At 46.8% G+C, this 22540-nt stretch overlaps 1 non-coding gene across 1 annotated transcript; it reads left to right on the forward strand.

The window, feature by feature from the left end:
* Positions 1-648: 648 nt before the first annotated feature.
* On the forward strand, positions 649-720 carry trnad-guc (transfer RNA aspartic acid (anticodon GUC)). Its single transcript has one exon. It is a non-coding gene; the product is annotated as a tRNA-Asp (tRNA).
* Positions 721-22540: the final 21820 nt, after the last annotated feature.

Below are 22540 nucleotides of genomic sequence, written 5' to 3' on the forward strand. Positions count from 1 at the left end.
TGGCTGCAAAGTACTTTGAGATTCCCAGTGGTCTCGAAAGCCACCATCAAAATTCAAATGTTTCTTTCTTTTTGTTTTTCTCACTCTCTCCTCGAGTTCCCTCTCTCTTCACGCAAGTCCTGGGTGCAATGGGCTGCTTGTTAACACACTTACACCCGAGGTCCACCTGGGATGGACGGAGACATTTCAAGATGTGTTAACGCCAAATAAAGAGTTTGTGACTGGCTCTGCCATCTTTGTGTTCTTTACGATATAAAACGCTGCCGTCCTGAAGAATATCACTGCTATTGTTACACTAAAACACCATCCTCAAAACTTGGATTATCTTTCACTCAGCAGAAAGCTTTTGATTAGCTTGGATGGCACGGTGGCACAGTGGTTAGCACTGCTGCCCCACAGCGCCAGGAACCCAGGTTCAATTCCCGGCTTGGGGCACTGTCTGTGTGGAGTCTGCACATTCTCCCCGTGTCTGCGTGGGTTTCCTCCAGGTGCTCTGGTTTCCTCCCACAGTCTGAAAGACGTGCTGGTTAGGGTGCATTGGCCGTGCTAAATTCTCCCTCAGTGTACCCGAACAGGCGCCGGAGTATTACAACTAGGGGATTTTCATAGTAACTTCCTTGCAGTGTTAATGTCAGCCTACCTGTGACTTCCTCGTTAGTATAGTGGTTAGTATCCCCACCTGTCACGCGGGAGACCGGGGTTCAATTCCCCGACGGGGAGTTCATCGCAATTTTGGGTGGCACGGTAGCACAGTGGTTAGCACTGCTGCTTCACAGCTCCAGGGACCTGGGTTCGATTCCCCGCTCGGGTCACTGTCTGTGTGGAGTTTGCACATTCTCCTCATGTCTGCGTGGGTTTCCTCCGGGTGCTCCGGTTTCCTCCCACAGTCCAAAGATGTGCGGGTTAGGTTGATTGGCCAGGCTAAAATTGCCCCATAGTGTCCTGAGATGTGTAGGTTAGAGGGATTAGTGGGTAAATATGTGGGGATATGGGGGTAGGGCCTGGGTGGGATTGTGGTCGGTGCAGACTCGATGGGCCGAATGGCCTCTTTCTGTGCTGTAGGGATTCTAAGATTCTAAGAATAAATAAACTTAAACTGTCAGTAGATACATTCAAATCATCAAAATTGATAAGACCTAGTGGATTCACCAACTGTTACAGATGCATCATAAAAAGCATTCTTTCTGGTTGTGTCACAGCTATGATGTGGAGATGTCGGCGTTGGACTGGGGTGGGCACAGTAAGAAGTCTCACAACACCAGGTTAAAGTCCAACAGGTTTATTTGGTAGCATGAACTTTCAGAGCCTGAGGAAGGAGCAGCGCTCCGAAAGCTCGTGCTGCCAAATAAACTTGTTGGACTTTAACCTGATGTTGTGAGACTTCATACTGTATCACAGCTTGGCATGGCTCCTGTTCAGACCCACTGACTCTGTCTACACTTCCCGCTGCCTCGGCAAAGCAGCCAGCATAATCAAGGACCCCACTCACCCCGGACATTCTCACTTCCACATTCTTCCACCGGGAAAAAGATACAAAAGTCTGAGGTCACGTACCAACCGACTCAAGAACAGCTTCTTCCCTGCTGCTGTCAGACTTTTGAATGGACCTACCTTGCATTAAGTTGATCTTTCTCTACACCCTAGCTATGACTGTAACACTACATTCTGCACCCTCTCCTTTCATTCTCTATGAACAGTATGCTTGTCTGTTTAGCGTGCAAGAAACAATACTTTTCACTGTACGTTAATACATGTGACAATAATAAATCAAATCAAAATCAAAGCAGCTGCATTCTATGTTCAGATGTGGAGATGCCGGCGTTGGACTGGGGTGAGCACAGTAAGAAGTCTCACAACACCAGGGTTAAAGTCCAACAGGTTTATTTGGTAGCAAATACCATAAGCTTTCGGAGCACAGCTCCTTCGTCAGACTTTTGGTCTGCCACTGAGGAATCCAGCATCTGTCACTCTCCGGCATCTGACGAAGGAGCTGTGCTCCGAAAGCTTATGGTATTTGCTACCAAATAAACCTGTTGGACTTTAACCTGGTGTTGTGAGACTTCTTACTGTTCTATGTTCAGAGCAGAGAGCTGTGATGAAGGTTGGCCAGGAGTTCATATTGAGAGGTAAAGGCAGCTGGAGTCTTGCCCTATCCTGCTGAGATCTTCAACAAAGTGTGAAAATGATTTTATATGTTTTCCATGAAGTGTCTTTAGAAGATGCAAATATTGGGAGAACTCTTTAATTTACAGATCCCACCACCGTCCATAGGACACACCTTTATTTTGAACTGAAGAGAGCAAATCTATAGGCCCCTGCATACAATCCTATAAACCCCAATATATAATATGTACAATCCTGTATGCCCCAGAGCCAGTGAATAATGAGCAGTGCAACTTCCTATCTTAGCTACCACCTGCTACCCAATAATTACAGATACCTCTGCCTGAAGACACGGGGTCTTCACATTTTTGATTCATTTTTAACCTTTGCTATTTAATTTCAATTACAAAAGCATCACTAAAATATTTAAATAGTGATCAAAGTGTAAGGTACAACTAAGGTGCGAACATTTGTCAAATTCAGATACCAATACTTTAGATTTGATAGAATCACAAGCGTTTACAGCACTGAATGAGGCCATTCGGCCCATGTTGTGCACATGCTGGCTCTATGGAAGTGCAGTCATTACAGCTGAAGATGTTTTCCTGTGAGAGAAGCTTAGGCATCGATGTTGTAACCCCTTCTCCCGCCCAATCAAACAGCCTAGGCTCACACAAGGTATCGACTCAGCTCCCCATCTCTGCCAAAGTCCCAGGAAAAACCTGCAGTTTATTTATTTAAGTATCAAGTTTATTTATTAGTCACAAGTAGGCTTACATTAACACTGCAATGAAGCTACTGTGAAAATCCCCCCGTCGCCACACTCCGGCGCCTGTTCGGGTACACTGAGGGAGAATTTAGCATGGCCAATGCACCCTCACCAGCACATCTTTCAGACTGTGGGGGGAAACCGGAGCACCCGAAGGAAACCCATGCAGACACGGGGAGAACATGCAGACTCCACACAGACAGTGATCTGAGGCTGGAAATCGAACCTGGGTCCCTGGCGCTGTGAGGCAGCCGTGCTAACCCACTGTGGCACCCTGGAGAGCGGGAGAGAACATTTGCACGACAGAAAGCTGGAGAAACAATTCTCCATTGTATTTTTTAAAAATCAAATGAAACGAAACCCAAACGGACTTTCAAAAACCCAGCACAAGTGCGATGGGCCGAAGGGTCTCCTTCTCTAAATTTCTGGTTGTCGTAAATCAGAAAGTATTTTGGTAACCTCCTTCTACAAATGCTCTACTTATAGTCAGAACTCACACTTTAATCAGTGTTTAAATTTTGCAATGATGCATTTATAATTAAATTTAAAATATAAAAGGTTAGAAGGTGAATCGATGCGCATCAGGAATGAGTAAATTTAAAATGCATCACCTATTCATTGTGTCAGTTCAAAAACCCCTCTTTTCTTTTTATGTCAGGCAATTTTTGTTTAATAAATTGTGAGCAGGTACGAACTCCATAATTAAGAAAGTGGCTTCAAGGCTGAGAAATGGCACTGGTTTCTGTTAAAGCACGTTCTATAATTGGTCTCTGAAATGAGTAGCGTTGTGATTGGTCTCAGAGACAGGGGATGTTGCAACTTGCCTCCTCGGGAAAATAAAGCAACACCACCCAAGAAGGTAAATAGCACTCACACTGAAAATCAGCCAGCTGCAAACACAGCTCGCCTCATCAGAGCAGAGACCTCCAGCCCCAACCTAACGCAGGGAGCTGATGAAACACTCCTCACACTGTGAAGGCAAATCACCGCATACCACACATACTCTGCAACACGTTCGGCAAACGGGTGATGCTCGTGGTCGCTCGTGTTCTTCACCACCTGAATATTATTTCTCAAAAGCATAAGCAACATGTAGGCGCTGCGTATTCCAACATGCCCGGGTCTGAAAAGTACACTTGGCAAAAGATTTACAGGTATAATTGTGGCCCTGTCAGGACTCAGGAAAAAATACATTGAAATCTTCCCAGTCGATGATTCAGCTTCACCCCGTCTTTATAACTCTATTATCACAACATCTCAGCCATAGTTCATTGATGTGGAGATGCCGGCGTTGGACTGGGGTGGGCACAGTAAGAAGTCTCACAGCACCAGGTTAAAGTCCAACAGGTTTATTTGGAATCACGAGCTTTCAGGCGAGACTCAGGTGACAGTGCTCCGAAAGCTCGTGATTCCAAATAAACCTGTCGGATTTTAACCTGGTGTTGTGAGACTTCTTACATAGTTCATAGAATCCCGATAGTACACAAGGAGGCCATTTGGCCCATTGAGTCTGCACTGACCACAATCCCACCCAGGCTCTATCCCCTTAACCCCACATATTTACCCTAGCTAGTCCCCCTGACACTACGGGGCAATTTAGCATGGTCAATCAACCTAACCCGCACATCCTTGGACTGTGGGTGGAAACCGGAGCACCCGGAGGAAACCCACAGAGACACGGAGAGAACATGCAAACTGCACACAGACAGTCACCCGAGGCCAGAATCGGCCACCGTGCCGCCCCCACTGAGAGTTTAATGACTCTTGATTCCCCAGTCACTATGTGTGGTTAGCCACAGCTGGAGTGCTGTGTTTACCTCACTATAGGAAGGATGTGATTGCACTAGAGGGGGTACAGAGGAGGCTCACCAGGATGCTGCCTGGGGTGGAGCGTTTGAGCTGTGAGAAGAGACTGGATAGGCTTGGATTGTTTTCTCTAGAGCAGAGAAGGCTGAGGGGGGACATGATTGAGGTGTATAAGATTATAAGGGGCATGGACAGGGTGAGTAGGGAGCAGCTGTTCCCCTTGGTTGAGGGGTCAATCACGAGGGGGCAGAGTTTTAGGGTGAGGGGCAGGAGATTCAGAGGGAATTTGAGAAAAATGTTTTTCATTCAGAGGGTGGTGGGATTGGAATGCACTGCCTGGGAAGGGAGTTCTGGCTGGAAACTTTATAACATTTAATAAGTATTTGGATGAACACTTGAAATATCATAACATTGAAGGAAATGGGACAAGTGCAGGAAAATGTGTTAGCGCACCTTTAGTGGGAGTTATTGTCAGTGCAGACTCGATGGGCTGAAGGGCCTTTTCTGCACTATGACTCTATAGGCGGAATTTTCCTGTCCCGCCTGTCACGGGAATTGTAGCGGGCAGGACATGGACCATGCAAAGGTCCATTGACCTCAGACAGGATTTTCCAGCCTTGGGAGTGAGCGCAGCTGGAAAATCCCGCCCTATGATTCCATCCTCAATAAACCTAAATCTGTATCTCTCTGCTACCAACCCCACTGACCCCACCTCCCAAAGCCACACAGGAGGCACGGTAGCACAGTGGTTAGCACTGCTGCTTCACAGCTCCAGGGTCCCGGGTTCGATTCCCGGCTCGGGTCACTGTCTGTGTGGAGTTTGCACATTCTCCTCGTGTCTGCGTGGGTTTCCTCCGGGTGCTCCGGTTTCCTCCCACAGTCCAAAGATGTGCGGGTTAGGTTGATTGGCCAGGTTAAAAATTGCCCCTTAGAGTCCTGAGATGCATAGGTTAGCGGGATTAGCGGGTAAATATGTGAGGGTAGGGCCTGGGTGGGATTGTGGTCGGTGCGGACTCGATGGGCTGAATGGCCTCCTTCTGCACTGTAGGGTTTCTATGAGGAGAGAAAAGTCGATACCTCAACCAAATTCAATAAATGTGATATTTAGTGGATTATTCCCTCTCTAAAGATGTCACAGTATTTCTTTCTGCCTCTACCATTCCTCCACTATAGAAGTGTTAACTCTCAGGTGTTGTAACACTGCGCAGCAGCAAATAATATATTCACAATAAAAAATATCCAGGGAAGGTTGAGGTGTGGAAAAAGAGATTGTGGAAAGAGAAGAAGTCTAGGAAATTGTTCACAATTTGTGATAGGTCAAATATGTCTGTATTATTGCTACTGTGGATTATTAATGAAGCATCGCTATGTGTCATAAATAACACGTGTAACAAGAGCAGGGCAGCTGGCGATGAGCTATTGGGATGCAAACTAAATGAGTGATTCAGGTAATAACAACCTGGGGGAGGCAGTTAGAGAAACTTCAATTCCTATCACACCATCACATACATCCTACGTATGAGTCACTTAATTGACCACCTGTGCTAACAATATGTACGGCTATAATTAACTGTGACATTCAGTAACTGAAGTAAATAACTAAATTGTTCTTAGAAGACTAACGATTTGTAATTGTCACATCCACAGTTCAGTGCAATGTCACCCACTGCAGAGGACGCGGGCATAAAATGTAATATGTGAAGGAAACACTTGATAGAAAGAATGACTTGACCCCGCTTTGCCGTACTGACAAACCACTGGGAATAGCAAGCAGCAGCACTCACTAACTAACACTTATTTGTCAATGATAGCTCAGTGCATGGGTAGCAGTCTCGCCTCTGAGTCAGAAGGTTGGGGATCTGAGTCCCCGTTACAGTGATTTGAATAAGCCACTGAGGCTGACATTCCAGCGCCGTCCTGAGGGGGTGCTGTACTGTCGTTGGACTGAGGTGTTAACGTACGACCCTCTCTCAGCTGGATGTATAGATCTTGGGGCACTATTTAAATGGGGAGCAGGGATGTTCCCCCCAGAATCCCGCCAATACTTATCCCTTAATCACCATCACCTAAACCAATCACATGGTCATTATCACATTGCTGTTTGCGGAAGCTTGCTATGCAAGTATGGCTCCTGCTCTGCCCAAGACCACAAGAAACTACAAAGGGTCCTGAACGAAGCCCAGTCCATCACGGAAACCAGCCTCCCATCCATTGACTCTGTCTACGCTTCCCGCTGCCTTGGAAAAGCAGCCAGCGTAATCGAGGACCCCAGACATACACTCTTCTACCTTCTTCCGTCGGGAAAAAGATACAAAGGTCTGAGGTCACGTACCAATCGACTCAAGAACAGTTTCTTCCCTGCTGCCATCAGACTTTTGAATGGACCTACCTTGCATTAAGTTGATCTTTCTCTACACCCTAGCTATGATGTGACACTACATTCTGCACCCTCTCCTTTCCTTCTCTATGAACGGTATGCTTTGTCTGTATAGCGCGCAAGAAACAATACTTTTCACTGTATATTAATACATGTGACAATAATAAATCAAATCAATTCAAATTGGCTGCTATGTATCTGGGGTTATAATATTGATACATTTTGAAAGAATCTGATTGGCGTGGTGGGGTTGTGAATCATTCTCGAGGGATATTAACTTGATTGGTGGAATGAGGTGGTTGTCCAATGAGGTGAGACTGATTAGTATACGTTTCTGACGTAGAATGAGGGGTGAATTCATTGAAATATAAAAGGTTCTTCGCGGGCTCAGTGTGGAAGATATTGGGGGTGATTCCCCCAGCCCGCTGTGCTGCTTTTACAGTGCAGCGGGACGGCAGAATCTAACAGAGGCCATTTCATGGGCTCCCAGTACCACAAATCGGCGCGGAGCTGCATAATGTATACAAAATGTAATTTAAATATTATTAGCAGGCCCAGGACTGAAATCTCCAGGCCCAACCTCCCATCAGCTATGCTTTGTCTGTATAGCGTGCAAGAAACAATACTTTTCATTGTATACTAATACATGTGACAATAATAAATCAAATCAAAATTTTAAAAAAATCAAAGGAGTATTTCACTCCAGCGGGGTTTACTATCGCTCCCCACTTGCGGGGAGGTGGCAGTCCAACCCCACTGGAGTGAAGTATAGAGTATAGAAGTATAGAACAGTACAGCACAGAACAGGCCCTTCGGCCCACGATGTTGTGCCGAGCTTTATCTGAAACCAAGATCAAGCTATCCCACTCCCTATCATCCTGGTGTGCTCCATGTGCCTATCCAATAACCGCTTAAATGTTTCTAAAGTGTCTGACTCCACTATCACTGCAGGCAGTCCATTCCACACCCCAACCACTCTCTGCGTAAAGAACCTACCTCTGATATCCGTCCTGTATCTCCCACCACGAACCCTATAGTTATGCCCCCTTGTAATAGCTCCATCCACCCGAGGAAATAGTCTTTGAACGTTCACTCTATCTATCCCCTTCATCATTTTATACACCTCTATTAAGTCTCCCCTCAGCCTCCTCCGCTCCAGAGAGAACAGCCCTAGCTCCCTCAACCTTTCCTCATATGACCTACCCTCCAAACCAGGCAGCATCCTGGTAAATCTCCTCTGCACTCTTTCCAGCGCTTCCACATCCTTCTTATAGTGAGGTGACCAGAACTGCACACAATATTCCAAATGTGGTCTCACCAAGGTCCTGTACAGTTGCTGCATAACCCCACGGCTCTTAAACTCCAACCCCCTGTTAATAAAAGCTAACACACTATAGGCCTTCTTCACAGCTCTATCCACTTGACTGGCAACCTTTAGAGATCTGTGGATATGGACCCCAAGATCTCTCTGTTCCTCCACAGTCTTCAGAACCCTACCTTTGACCCTGTAATCCACATTTAAATTTGTCCTACCAAAATGAATCACCTCACATTTATCAGGGTTAAACTCCATTTGCCATTTTTCAGCCCAGCTTTGCATCCTATCTATGTCTCTTTGCAGCCTACAACAGCCCTCCACCTCATCCACTACTCCACCAATCTTGGTGTCATCAGCAAATTTACTGATCCACCCTTCAGCCCCCTCCTCTAAGTCATTAATAAAAATCACAAAGAGCAGAGGACCAAGCACTGATCCCTGCGGCACACCGCTAGCAACCTGCCTCCAATCCGAAAATTTTCCATCGACCACCACCCTCTGTCTTCGGTCAGACAGCCAGTTACCTATCCAGGCTGGCAATCGAGGCCCCCCCCAGAGGGTCGGGCGATAGGGGAGTGCCCCCTGGGCATTGCCAGCTTGGCAGTGCCAGCCTGGGACCCCAGCACTGCTTTTGGGCAATCTCAGAGTTTGCACTGCAGGGATTCGATGATTCTAACTCCAGAGAAGATCGAAACGAGAGACCACCAGCGTAAGGTAGTCGCTAATAAATCCAATCAGGAATTCTGATCAAACGTCTTTATCCAGAGACGAGTGAGTGTGTGGAACCCGTTCCCACGGGGAATGGTTGAAGCAAATAGCAGAGACACTTTGAGGGGAGGCTGGGTAAACATGAGGGAGAAGAGAATAGAGGGTAATGCTGATGGAATTAGCTGAGGAAGAATAGGAAGAGGCTCGAGTGCAGCAGAACTGTTAGTATGGACAGTGTGGGCTGAATGGCCTGTTTCTCTGCTGGATATCCTATGTAATGCCATATAATCATCATTATGATTATTTCAACTTCACAGACAATAAACTGTGCTTCTAAATCACTCCAGTTCAATAGTGACAGCTTCCTCATCACTATAAAACCAAAATACTGCCGATGCTGGAAATCTCAAGTAAACAGGTGGCACAGCACTGCTGCCTCACAACACCAGGGACCCAGGTTCAATTCTGGTCATGGGTCACTGTCTGTGTGGACTCAACACGTTTTCCTGTGTCTCCGTGGGTTTCCTCTGGGTGCTCCGGCTTCATAGAATAGAATAGAATCTCGACAGTGCAGAAGGAGGCCATTCAGCCCATCGAGTCTGCATTGACAACAATCCCACCCAGGCCCTATCCCCATAACCCCACAAATTTACCCCACTAATCCCTCCAACCTACACATCCCAAGACACTAAGGGGCAATTTAGCACAGCCAATCCACCTAACCCACATATCTTTGGAGTGTGGGAGGAAACCGGAGCACCCGGAGGAAACCCATGCAGACACGGGGAGAACATGTGGACGGCACGGTAGCACAGTGGTTAGCATTGCTGCTTCACAGCTCCAGGGACCTGGGTTCGATTCCTGGCTTGGGTCACTGTCTGTGTGGAGTTTGCACATTCTCCTCGTGTCTGCGTGGGTTTCCTCCGGGTGCTCTGGTTTCCTCACACAGTCCAAAGATGTGCGGGTTAGGTTGATTGACCATGCCAAAATTGCCCCTTAATGTCCTGGGATGCATAGATTAGAGGGATTAGCGGGTAAAATATGTAGGGATATGGGGGTAGGGCCTGGGTGGGATTGTGGTTGGTGCAGACTCGATGGGCCGAATGGCCTCTTTCTGTACTGTAGGGTTTCTATGTAACATCTATGTAACGTGAAAACTCCACACAGGCAGTGACCCAAGCCAGGAATCGAACCCAGGTCCCCAGAGCTGTGAGGCAGCAGTGCTAACCACTGGGCCACCATACCGGCCCTCCTCCCTCAGTCCAAAGATATGTGGGTTAGGTGGATTGACCATCCTAAATTTCCCCTTAGTGTCAGGGGTACTAGCTCAGGTAAATGCATGGAGTTATGGGGATAAGGCCTGGGTGGGATTGTGGTCAGTGCAGACTCAATGGACCGAATGGCCTCCTTCTGCACTGTAGATTCTATGATATCTCAGCCTTAAATATACACAAGGACTCTGTCCCCACAGCTCTCTATGGCAAGATTTGGCCATGCTAAATTCTCCCTCATTGTAACCCAAACGGGCTCCATGCTAAACTGCTCCTTAGTGTCAGGGGGATTAGCAGGGTAAATACATGGAGTTATGGGGATAGGGCCTGGGTGGGATTGTGGTCAGTGCAGACTCGATGGGCCAAATGGCCTCCTTCTGCACTGCATGATTCTATGATTCTGTGAAAAACAGAAAAGGCTGGAAAAACTCAGCAGGTCTGGCAGTGTCTGTGAAGAGAGAAAGAGAGTTAATGTTCCGAGTTAGCCTGCCTCTCCTGTTTATAATTATACCAGCGAAAAAGATGAAAGAGTGGATTTAATTGTACATTGACTCTTTGTGGTTTACTTGCTTTCCAGATCAGGATGTGAGGGTGGTGTGTGCAGCTCACTGTTGTGTGAGGCAACTTTACACTTTGAAGATTCTTCTCAGCTGGATTTTTAAAGGAGGGTTCCGCTGGTAACCGCAATGCGTTTTCATCTCCGCGAACCATGAACGCATCAAAAGAGTATCACTCAATCGTGCAGAATAGCACAAAGCAGAGCTTTAGGGCGCATTGGCATACACACCTCACAGAATTAGAGCGTACAGGAATTCATGTCAGTTGATGTGTTCCAAAGGTTTTCCAAAGGTACAGAGAAATAGATCAGCTCGATAGTCACCAAAAGAGAAAATGCTGGAAAATCTCAGCGGGTCTGGCAGCATCTGTAAGGAGAGAAAAGAGCTGACGTTTCGAGTCCAGATGACCCTTTGTCAAAGCTATTTGAGCTAGATAGTCAATATATTTTCCCAAAGGTAGGGGAGTCTAAACCTAGAGGGCATAGGTTTAAGGTGAGAGGGGAGAGATACAAAAGGGATCCAGAGGATCCATTTTTTCACACAGGGTAGTGAGTGTCTGGAACAAGCTGCCAGAGGTAGTAGTAGAGGCGGGTACAATTTCATATTTTAAAAAGCATTTAGACAGTTACATGGGTAAGATGGGTATAAAGGGATATGGGCCAAATGCGGGCAATTGGGACTAGCTTAGTGGTTCAAAACAGGGGCGGCATGGACAAGTTGGGCCGAAGGGCCTGTTTCCATGCTGTAAACCTCGAGGAATCTATGGCTGGAATTTTACCGGCACGGCCGCCCCGAGGCCCAGACAATGGCATTCTCCATTGGCCTGGGGCCGGATCGTATGAACCTCGGGCAGGCGTCCCAGTAAAATTCCACCCTGTGACTCTAAATGGTGGATAAGTGAAAAGAATCATCACACACACATAGGCTGGGATTGTCCTTTATTTCATCCAAGAGCTAAGACAGGTGAGAAGAGCGGGATGTATCTCACTCCGGAAACTTCCCTTCGCCTGGTTCCCGTTTTGAAAAACCTGTTGTAAACATGACATCATGTTGGCGAGTGGAGGAGGAGATTCCAATGTGGAGGATGATACAGCGGGGGATGATACAGCGGGGGATGATACAGCGGGGGATGATACAGCGGGGGATGATACAGCAGGGGATGATACAGCGGGGGATGATACAGCGGGGGATGATACAGCGGGGCAAAGCCCCCTATAATTACATGTTAATATATTTAAATGAGGTCCCTGCCACTCCTGGCCAGGAACCTCATTATGTCGTTGGTGGGTGGGGTTGGGGTTGGCGGCGACAATCGGGTCCCAAGATCTCACCAGCCAGATTCTCGATGTTGACCTTTGGTGGGATTTTGCCCCCATGTCGCCATTGTTGAGGGTGCGACTGGAGACCAATCCTGAGGTCCCTCTGATTTCATCAATATACAGGATTGGGAGGAAGGTATGAGGTTAGTGGTCGCACATACCACAAATGGACAACATTCAGATTTGCCCCAAGCTGGCACCAAGTCTCTACTTGTCCTCCCCCCTCCAGAGACTAACCAATTCTGCCCATCCCACCTACTGCCACCCGTTGACTAAAGCTACCAATCTCAGCCAAAGCATGTGGGGTCCAAGATGGCCTCCCTGACCTTTACCCTCCAAGGTAGATTCCACTCAGTCAAGTGAGCCTCTTTTTCCCACTGGAAGGAAGGACCTGCTGTTGTCACCTGTCTCAGACAGGAAAGAACCCCAATCCCTCACAGGGCCCCCCAGGCTCCTTCGGCACAGAGGAAGGAGCATGTCGGAACCAGCCAGAGATTCCTGTCCCTCTGGGTGCTGTGTATCCAGGTCCCAATCCCTTCCCCACATCCCACACTACACGCGAGGATGGGAGTTCGAGCAGGAGGTTTAAATGTTTCCCAGGTTCACATCTACAACTCTCTCCATAAATCATTCATCATAAATGAGCAAAATAACCAGAATCTCACAATTAATCATTAAGCGGAGAAATAATTCAAATAAAACCTTCTTCAGTTTGTGAAAATCATAAGGCAGGAGATGTCCACTCAGTCCGCCCCGTCTCCTGGCGAAACATTTGCCTTTTAAAAAACACCTTCGACAGCCTCATAGAATGCCGACAGTGCAGAAGGAGGCCATTCGGCCCATTGAGTCTGCACCGACCACAATCCCACCCAGGTCCTATTCCCATAACCCCACACATTTACCCCGCTAACCCGCTAACTAGGGGCAATTTAGCACGGCCAATCAACCTAACCCGCACATCTTTGAAGTGTGGGAGGAAACCGGAGCACCCGGAGGAAACCCACGCAGATACGGGGAGAATGTGCAGACTCCACACAGACAGTGACCCAAGCCGGGAATCAAACCTGGGTGTCTTGCGCTGTGAGGCAGCAGCGCCAACCACTGTGCCACCGTGCTGACCCCTCAACATTTGGCCATTTTCTAATCTCCTTGTTATTTTTAATAGTTTTTCTAATAATCTTTATTCTGATTTCTCAGCTGTGCCAGCCAATAGGAGGGATTTGTACACATCACAGGGATGGGGGGATTTCACGAGGCTGATTTCCATCTAGCTGACGATCAGAGTCTTGTGTTTTTACAAGTTCCCCAAGCGGGGACAATTTTTGATTTGATTTATTATTGTCACATGTATTAGAATACAGTGAAAAGTATTGTTTCATGCGCGCTATACAGACAAAGCATACCGTTCATAGAGAAGGAAAGGAGATGCGGCAGAATGTAGTGTTACAGTCATAGCTAGGGTGTAGAGAAAGATCAACTTAATGCAAGGTAAGTCCATTCAAAAGTCTGATGGCAGCAGGGAAGAAGCTGTTCTTGAGTCGGTTGGTACGTGACCTCAGACTTTTGTGTCTTTTTCCTGACAGAAGAAGGTGGAAGAGAGAATGTCCGGGGTGCGCGCAGTCCTTAATTATGCTGGCTGCTTTTCCGAGGTAGCAGGAAGTGTAGACAGAGTCAGTGGATGGGAGGCTGGTTTGCGTGACGGATTGGGCTACATTCACGACCTTTTGTAGTTTCTTGCGGTCTTGGGCAGAGCAGGAGCCATGGAATGCAGAAGGAGGAGGAGGGATGAAGCATCTGTGAGGCTGACCTTCCTCAGGGTTAACGGAGCACACCGTTGTTGTTGTAAATGAGTCTACCTTCTCTGGGCACGCTACTTAACTGGTGTGTCAGGGCAGGCGGCTTTTGATGCCTGTTGCCTTGGTATGTAGTTTTGAAACACGGTTCTACACAAAGTACAGAGGCAGAAACTGAAACCACAAATTAGCTGGAACTCAGTGATGGAATGGAGTGTTGTCCACTCTGCTAATATGCACTTTCGCACAACGACCACTCTACACAAAGCTTTGGACCTCATGGGGTTGTCTTTAGAAGGAGGGATCCTTTCTTTGCATCGGGTTCTGATGTTTTCATTGAGTGGATTGTAGTGAAGATAGCTTCAAGGAGCAGTCCAATTGTTTCCTGTGAACTGGCCTCCTTCCTCAGGCCGTTTTACAATGCTACCGCCCACCCTGATGTACAACAATTCCAGCACTCACTGTGTGGCCAAGGATAACTAATATTCCTTCTGTTCCACTTCCCCCTGGCCAGTGATCCTAGAACACGTGGGCAGAGCCTCGGAAAAAAGGATTGCACATTTAGGTCTGAGATAAGGAGAGGTTTCTTCACTCAGATAATGGTCAACCTTTGGAACTTCCTTTCCCAGAGAACTTTGGATTCTGTATCATTGATTATACTGAAGAATGTGAACACAATGGGAATCACGGGATATGGGATTGGGGCCGGAATGTGGAATTGAGGTAAAGATCAGCCATGAAATTACTGACTACTGGAGCAAGTTCAAGCGGACAAATGACCTCCTCCTATTTCACACATCGCCGCCCCGGCTGCCGACACAAGAGACCGAGGTTTATAGAGAGTGAATGAGTTCTCTCTGGGCTTCAATAGCATTGGAATCAATGACAGTGAACCAGGGAGCTTGCTTCACTGTTCCTTAACTCTGCTCTCACGTTGATCCGTTGCCATGGTGAAGCAATTATTCAGTAGTAATAGCGTGGTTATAATGGGCACAGATGGTGCTGTCTCAGGGTGTCAACATTGCCGGATCTTCCCACCAGCCCTTCTGACATTTGTCACTGTGTAGAAAGCACCCAGGATGAGTCAGGCCTCATAAAGCTTGTAGCAGCTCCACCACTCCCATTCCAAACAGCTCTATGTTAAATCAACTAAGGTTAACTACACACAGGTGGAGGGCATCAATTGAATCATTACTTGAGCACATATAGAGAGAGACTTACTGACACGAGGGTTGTCCACCTGTCATGTTTCGGCCTGCGATTAAATCTATTCCGAATAAAGACGGACTCTAGTTTCCTGCTTTACCCTTTGGCTATCTGGCGAATAACACTCTAAACACACACAGAATCTAACTTGCTCACACATCCTTGTAACTGAGGAAATTTAGGTAACAAACGAGAGTGAGATTGAGGGTGATCACACCACATGCCAAAGAGAAGGATCGTCCTAGCAAACATTTCATCACACATGTTTAGATATTAAAATGTCATGTGGATGGGTATCTAAAATGTCCTCTCGCCAAGGTTTGGGGGCTGGTTTCATTAGCTAGCATGAATCATAGTGCTATTGTCCCACTTCCTTTAGACAGAGACCCCCAAACTGTGGCCCCCTGCCATAACGCCACCAGAATTACAAAGTAGTGCAAATAGAATCTTTACAGCACAGGAGGCCATTCGGCCCATTGCATCTGTGTCAGCTCTTTGAAAGAACTGTTCAAATAAGTTCCACAACCCAACCTTCCCCCTCATAATCTCTGGTTTGTATCCAGGTAAAACCTCCTCTGAATCCTCCATTTCCATCCAATGTGAACAACAGGCATTCAGAGTGACCAAAAATCATTTGACTGTTTTCAATATTGTGTCAATCCTTATCATTCTTACAGCTGAGAATGAAGCTCTGCTGGTAAGTAACATAGAAACATAGAAACTAGAAGCAGGAGGAGGCCATTCGGCCCTTCCAGCCTGCTCCGCCATTCATCTTGACCATGGCTGATCATCAAATTCAATATCCTGATCCCCCCCTTCCCCAAATCCCTTGATCCTTTTACCCCAAGAGCTATATCTAATTCTTTTTTGAAATCACACAATGTTTTGGCCTCAACTACTTTCTGTGGGAGTGAATTCCACACATTCACCACCCTCTGGGTGAAGAAATTTCTCCTCACTTCAGTTCTAAAAGGTTTACCCCTTATCCTCAAACTATGGCCCCTAGTTCTGGACTCCCCCACCATCGGGAACATTCTTTCTGAATCTACCCTGTCTAACCCTGTTAGAATTTTATAAGTTTCTATGAAATCCCCTCTCACTCTTCTAAACTCCAATGAATATAATCCTAACCGACTTAGTATCTCCTCATATGACAGACCTGCCATCCCAGGAATCAGCCTGGTCAGCCTTTGCTGTACTCCCGCTATAGCAAGGACATCCTTCCTCAGATAAGGACACCAAAATTGCACACAATACTCCAGGTATGGCCTCACCAACGCCCTGTACAATTGCAGCAAAACATCCCTATTCCTATACTCTCGCTATGAAGGCCAAAATACCATTTGCCTTCTTTACTGCCTGCTGTACCTGCGCGCTTACTTTCAGCAACTAATGCACGAGGACACCAAGGTCTCATTGTGTAACCACCTCTCTCAATTTACACCCATTCAGATAATAATCTGTCTTCCTATTATTGCTACCAAAGTGGATAACCTCACATTTATCCACATGATACTGCATCTGCCATGCAGATACCCACACACTCAGCCTGTCCAAATCACTGAAGCATCTCTTCATCCTCCTCACAGCCCACCCTCCCACCCAACTTTGTACCATCTGCAAATTTGGAGATAATACATTCAGTTCCCTCTTCCGAATCATTAATATATAATTGTGAACAGTTGGGGTCCCAGCACAGATTCCTGCGGAATCCCACTAGTCACTGACTGCCAATCAGAAAAAGAGCACAGTATTTCTTGAAAAATTATCCAAAATATCCTCAGGTGCTCAGATACTTGGAAAGGCTGTGGAAACATCTGTACCTCTTGTATTTCATCCATTCCATCTGGCCCTGTGAATTGATGATGTCCATCCAACCAGACAGGGGAACAGTGCCTCTAACTGCAAAGATAGATGAATTATCCCCAATCATTTCACATCACTTTTGAATGGACTTACCTCGCATTAAGTTGATCTTTCTCTATATCCTAGCTATGACTGTAACACTACATTCTGCACCTTTTCCTTTCCTTCTCCATGAACGGTATGCTTTGTCTGTATAGCGCACAAGAAACAATACTTTTCACTGTATCCCAATACACGTGACAATAATAAATCAAATCAAATCAGTATCCAGAACTGTGACTCACATCAAAACTTGTGGAAACTCCACTGGTAAAGAGGCATCAGTTGCTTCATGACTGGAGAAGCTTTGTTGACATTTTGGACTTCAAAAGTCAATGATCGCCAGTCCGGAAAGTATGAAGCCCCACGCATATATCCAGCACAAAGTCAAGAGTGTCAGCCGTGGCATTTAACAAAACAATGTCATCAGTTTCACTGGAAAGCTGTCCTGTGGTATATGTGGTGAGCATCTCTCGGGGAACGTAATAATTTGGGACAACACCAGTGATGTTAACACAATAACATCTCTCTATGTGCTTCAAAGGAATGCTGGAAAAGAACAATGGACAGTGAACCACATAGTAAACCAGATGACCAAAAAGCTTGGCCAAAGAGGTAGGTCTTAGTCTTAAAGGAGGGGAAAGAGAGGCAGCGATATTTAGGGAGAGTGTTCCAGAGGTTAGCACCTTGGCAGCTCAAGGTACAGCCACCAATGATAGAATGATTAAATTCACAATAGATGTTGTTACCACAACAGCCACACTGGGATTCCTCGGGGAATAATCCTTGGTTACACTCGTTTTTCATGAATGGCCCAGATACTATTAAAATTGACCTTCATAGAATCCCTGCAGTACAGAAGGAGGCCATTCGGCCCATCACGTCTGCACCGACCACAATCCCACCCAAGTCCTATTCCCATAACCCCACATATTTACCCTGCTAATTTCCCTGACACTAGGATCAATTCAACATGGCCAATCAACCTAACCCACACATCTCTGGAGTGTGGGAGGAAACCGGAGCACCCGGAGGAAACCCACGCAGACACGGGGAGAATGTGCAAACTCCACACAGACAGTGACCCGAGGCTTCAATTGAACCCGGGTCCCTGGTGCTGTGAGGCAGCAGTGCTAACCACTGTGCCACCGTGCCACCTTCTATCTATAAGACAAGCAGTGGACAATCATTACAAGCTCACATATACAATTAAATGAGAATATAGGAAGAAAGGAATGTTGAATAAATCAGTGAGTTAATTAAGTCAATATTTCCATGGACATAATTAGCAATTATGTGGACAAAGTGTAGCAAGCTCTTTTTAATGCAATAACCATGTATAAACTGTAATGCACGCTAGGGATGTTATTGGCTAAAAGTTGGAAACTCTAATGAAGAAAACCCATTCTTACTTGTCATTTTTAGCTACAAAGTTAATACAAAGTATAAATCCTGCGGAGTACTGTAGCCCTGCTTGGCAGAGTTACAAAGGAACTTCACCCGGTGCTCCTAGAATCAGCAAAGTGGAAATGAGTAGAAGAGGGTGTACGAGATGCTAGCCGACTCCCTGGCTGCCCTCACATCCTCCAACATCAGTGACATGTAGTCAGGCTGCCTTATGACTACCACATTGCAAAAATGATGAGTGCTCCAGATGGTAGAGACAGAAAGATCCACTGCAGCTGCGGTTCAACATCCAGATACAATCCTCTCCACAAATCATTCCCCCTGCCTCTGACATTCTGCAATGGCAGGGTTACTGCTTTGAAACCTTGCATGCAGAGGGATGAACATTTATTTCGCTCGGGTTTTCTGAATCAGAGTGCAGTGACTATAGGGCAGACCTCTTGCTTGCCATTTTGGTATCGTGTTCACGGATTAGTGCTCTGGTGACCTGAAGGCCGGGATCTGGGAAGTCTTTATTACCATTGATTCTGTGCACGTGGCTGTAGTAACATTTTACACAAATTTATGTATCTATCCAACATGCTTTCTTATTTGCCATCCAGGCATCTCAATGGTTACATGTTCTGTTCATGAGGGAAACCAACTGGATAATTCTGACCACAAACTTGAAACATTGAGGCATTTTCCAAGTTGCAATGTCCCCTCACTAAACAACCAGTAAAGTCAATCCCAGCACCATGGTGACTTACCTGACTGCTCATAGCGCCCCCCCCCCCCCCACCCCCGCCAGCTTCCCCCAATCGCCCCCTGTTTTACTCCATTATGTGGAGGTGCCGGCGTTTGACTGGGGATAGGCACAGTAAGAAGTCTCACAACACCAGGTTAAGGTCCAACAGGTTTATTTGGAATCACAAGATTTTGGAGCGCTGCTCCTTCATCAGATGGAGGCTCCTCCATCAGACTCACCTGTTGATGGAGCAGCGTTCCGAAAGCTCGTGATTCCAAATAAAACCGTTGGACTTTAACCTGGTGTTGTGGGACTACTTACTGTTTTACTCCAGCCATTTACACCTCCCCCATGTCCATCCATTGCTGAATTCCTGCTCCTTATAAAATCCCCTCTGGCTTTACCCCACCATCGCTTTCTGTCAATCACTCCACCTTATTGGAAAACATTCCCCCCATTTCTTCATTCACTGTCTCCTTTTAACCACCTCTGTATTAATAATCTTATCCAGTTATGGCAAAAGGTCATTAACCTGAAGTGTTAGTTCCTGTTTCTCACTTCCCTGGGGTTGCCAACTGTCATTAAACATATTCCTGGAGGTTACATCCCAGCCCATTTGTCAGCCAACACATCCATCGTTGTGACATTCTGCCTTCCTACACCAATTGAAAAGCAGAAAGGCTCATTACCCATTGGATGATACTTACTGTCAGTCAATCAACGTCTCCCACCACCCACCGCCCCCCCCCACCCCATCCACCACCCCCTCCCCACCCCCCCCTCCCTGGGCCATTTTCAATATTTTTAGCACTGATGAAGGGTCATCCAGACTTGAAGGGTGGCATTTTCTGGCCTTGCTTGCCCTGAAACCGAAAAATCCCACCTGAGGTCAACGGACCTTTCCATCAAGTGAGCGCCCCTCACCCGCTCCGATTCCCGTGGCAGGCGGAACAGGAAAATTCACCCCAAAATATTAGCTCCATTTCTCTCTCCACAGATGCTGTCAGACCTGCTGAGATTTTCCAGCATTTTGTTTCAGATTTCCAGCATGTTGTAGTAATTTGCTTTTATTTCAATATGTTTATAACTATAACAAGGAAAGTAGAATCATAGAATCCTACTGAGCAGAAGGAGGCTATTTGGCCCAGAGTGTGCAGAATGTAGTGTTACAGTCATAGCTAGGGTGTAGAGAAAGATCAGCTTAATGCAAGGTATGTCCATTCAAAAGTCTGACAGCAGCAGGGAAGAAGCTGTTCTTGAGTCGGTTGGTACGTGACCTCAGACTTTTGTATCTTTTTCCCGAAGGAAGAAGGTGGAAGTGAGAATGTCCGAGGTGCGTGGGGTCCTTAATTATGCTGGCTGCTGTGCTGAGGCAGCGGGAAGTGTAGACAGAGTCAATGGATGGGAGGCTGGTTTGCGTGATGGATTGGGCTACATTCACAACACTTTGTAGTTTCTTGCGGTCTGGGGAAGAGCAGGAGCCATACCAAGCTGTGATACAAACTGAAAGAATGCTTTCTATGGTGCATCTGTAAAAGTTGGTGAGAGTCGTAGTGACATGCCAAATTTCCTTAGTCTTCTGAGAAAGTAGAGGCGTTGGTGAGCTTTCTTAACCATAGTGTCAGCATGGGGGGACCAGGACAGGTTGTTGGTGATCTGGACACCTAAAAACGTGAAGCCCTCGACCATTTCTACTTCATCCCCGTTGATGTAGACAGGGGCATGTTCTCCTTTACGCTTCCTGAAGTCGATGACTATCTCCTTTGTTTTGTTGACATTGAGGGAGAGATTATTGTTGCCGCACCAGTTCACCAGATTCTCTATCTCATTCCTGTATCTGTCTCATCATTGTTTGAGATCCGACCCACTACAGTGGTGTCATCAGCAAACTTGAAAATAGAGTTGATGGGGAATTTGGCCGCACAGTCATAGGTGTATAAAGGGGGGGGGGGGGGGGGGCTGAGAACACAGCCTTGTGGAGTACCAGTGTTGAGGATGATCGTGGAGGAGGTGAAAGTAGAGGTTAAGTTTTTTAAAAATTCAATCCCTTTCCAAGCAACCCATGAATTTTGAACTAAAACCTTAGGTTGTAAGTTTGAGTCCAGCTGACACGGGAGAAGGTTTGGCCACTTCATCCTTTACAATTCCAACCCGAACTGCTTCCATATCCCAAATCCTCACCCCCCTCCCCTCCCCTCCAAACCCTTTCTGTTGGGACTCAAGAACAAGTTGGATTTTTCCAGGCGCTGGACGTTATTCAAAGATCTATCAGGAGGAGGCGCCAGACCTCATCTCCACTTTGGACGTGTGTGAGTATGTGAGGAACTCCGCTGTACTACTTTCCTTAAAAAAACACACACACAGCTCTTTCCAGCCCGAGGGGGGTGAAATTGCCTTTGTTTGCATTGCAAAGGATAATAAAGTGGATTTGCAAGAATGGGAGGCGGCCGGGGGAGAGTGGGTGCGTTAACCTCCCTCCAACTTGTGTGTTTGAACTTTGGTGTAAAAATCTCCAGGCAAATCATGTGATTTCCCCAACACCCCCCCAAAAAAATGCAACAAGCTTGTGTCTGTAAGGAATGTTGTTGAAATAAGAATGCGGGAGGGTGGTTTAAAGTGGAGGAGGCGATGCAATCCCCTCCCTCCTCTCTCCAACAAATAACCAAGAGACTCTCACCAGCTCCTGCTTTTAATAAATTGCAGGCAGGCTTTTTCCTGAGAGTGTGTTTTCTCTCTCTCTCCCCCTCCCCTCCTCCTTCTTCTACCTGATTACAATCACATCCGATTTGGTAGAGTGAATATCAATGCGCCAGCCCCGATTTCCCCTCTCTGCAAATCCTTGTCGCTTTCATGAAACTCACACTCACACATGTATATATATATATATATATCTAGCTGTGTGTGGGAGCAGGGGCACAGTGTGTGTGTGTGTACAGGGGGGGGTTAGTGCTGAGCTGGCTGTGGGAGCAGTGTGTGTGTGTGTGGGGGGGACAGGGGGCAGGCTGGGGGTGGGGGCAGTGTTTTTGTGAATGGGGAGGTGGAATTGCTGCACTCTTTACTGGAGCAGGCTCAGGGACACAAACTCTCTCTGTTTGGACTGCTGCTGATGTCATTGCTTCCGTCCTTACTGCTGGATCCAAAATGGAGTAAAATGGCCTTTTGAAAACACAGGGAAGCTTCAGTGTGGCTGCTGCTTTATACCGGGGAGAGGGGCAGGATAACAGGGGGGGGGGGTTCAGCTCTCTCTGGCTCTCTGCTTCTCGCTCCTGCAGAG

This window comes from Mustelus asterias, unplaced genomic scaffold, assembly GCF_964213995.1.
Source record: "Mustelus asterias unplaced genomic scaffold, sMusAst1.hap1.1 HAP1_SCAFFOLD_2826, whole genome shotgun sequence".
Lineage (NCBI taxonomy): Eukaryota > Metazoa > Chordata > Chondrichthyes > Carcharhiniformes > Triakidae > Mustelus > Mustelus asterias.